This window comes from Pteropus medius, unplaced genomic scaffold (assembly GCF_902729225.1).
Source record: "Pteropus medius unplaced genomic scaffold, Ma_sr-lr_union100, whole genome shotgun sequence".
Classification (NCBI taxonomy): Eukaryota; Metazoa; Chordata; class Mammalia; order Chiroptera; family Pteropodidae; genus Pteropus; species Pteropus medius.
In genome coordinates, this window is record NW_024349505.1 from 6,157,853 (window position 1) to 6,159,492 (window position 1,640).

Here is a 1,640-nt window from a genome sequence, read left to right on the forward strand (position 1 = left end):
ACATAAAATGTAATTTTCTCTCAATAGCGGTAATTTTTATGCCCTCAAACACTATCATAAATAAGCTACATAAAATTATAAAGAAAATGGAATTTTTGTTATGATTATTTGATAGACTATCTGGTGGTACTTGGACATTAACACTTGAGAACACCACAGATGAAGAGCTATAATATTTGAACATGAGCTTTCTGGAAACTTGTTCATGACAATGATTTACTTAACCTCCATAAGCCCGATTTCCTCATTTGTACAATGGCATCTACCTCATGGGGTTATTGTAAGGCTCACATGAGATAATGTACGTGAGCATCTACAGCACAGTTGGCACACATTAAGCACTCAATCGTTAGCTGTTAAGATCATGACAGTGGTTGGTGTGTCACATCTTGGATATATAAGAACTATCATAAATAAGTTCAGATGAGACGTAATTCATGCATTACATAAAAGATGATTGGGGAAGGCTGATAAACAAATGTAGAATAGTTTTACATTATGATTTTGATATATTTCATCTTGGAATTAATTTTTAAACTGAAATTGCTAAAATAAATTATGTTATTTTTATTTTTAATAACAAAAATTCTAAAATTCTAAGAATTTTAGATCTGTAATGACATTTAGAGATTATCACCTATTTTCGCAGTTGTTTTATGCCTGGAACCCATTACTCCCTCCCCATTTCACTCTTCTCTGCAAAGGGCTGTTGGCTTCATTTATGCCTTTTTTCTAGAAGTAAAAAGCATGTGTATCAACTTAATAGCATTTTATTCAACAATGAAATAAAACATTTACATTTATAATGGAGCAATCTATTAAAAATCAGTATATAATTACGATCTCCATTAATACCCAGAAGTTCGAATTTCTCTAAACTCATCTGACCTAAGGGCTAAATTTCCTAGAGGCCAAACCTGGAAGTAGGGAGTGGGTTTTTCTTACAAATGATACTCAATATTGAAGACTTTTCTTTTTCTAACTGTATGTTTTAGCCCAATTTTTAAATGTTTAAATGTTCTCAATAAAATATTAAAATTTTAAAACAATGATTATCTAACTTTTGAATGTACACTGATGAATATTTGGACTCAAAGGAGTGCTTTAAATGAAACTTAATTGCATGGTAATATAACAATTTCGGGGCTAGCCAAATTATGAAATCTCCTGCCTTAGAGATTTTGATGACATAGAGCAGGGAACATTTGGCAATGTCTGGAGCTATTTTTGGTTGTCATAAGTGGGGAGGTAGAGCGAGAGGTGCTGGTGGCATCTAGTGAGTAGAGGCCTGGAGTGCTGCCAAGGATGCCCCCACAACAAAGAACTGTTTGGCTCCAATGTCAATAGTGTGAGAAACCCTGACATACGATTACCTTACTAAATGGACTCAAAAACCTCTTCATTGCCAAATAATGGATTCTCTTAACAAGCTTTGCATATCTTGAAATAAGAAATATGCAAAAACACATGAAAGCAAATATGAACTCTAGTGCTTGTTTTTCCTGGTATGTGCCCTGAAAGATTTGATATTCGTATTAGGTCTTAGTATTATTCCCACAGTGCAGTTACGTCTTGGTCCTAGAGTTGATCCTTTCAATCAGGATATGTTTTTTATTTTAATTATTAAATTCTGGAAAAAC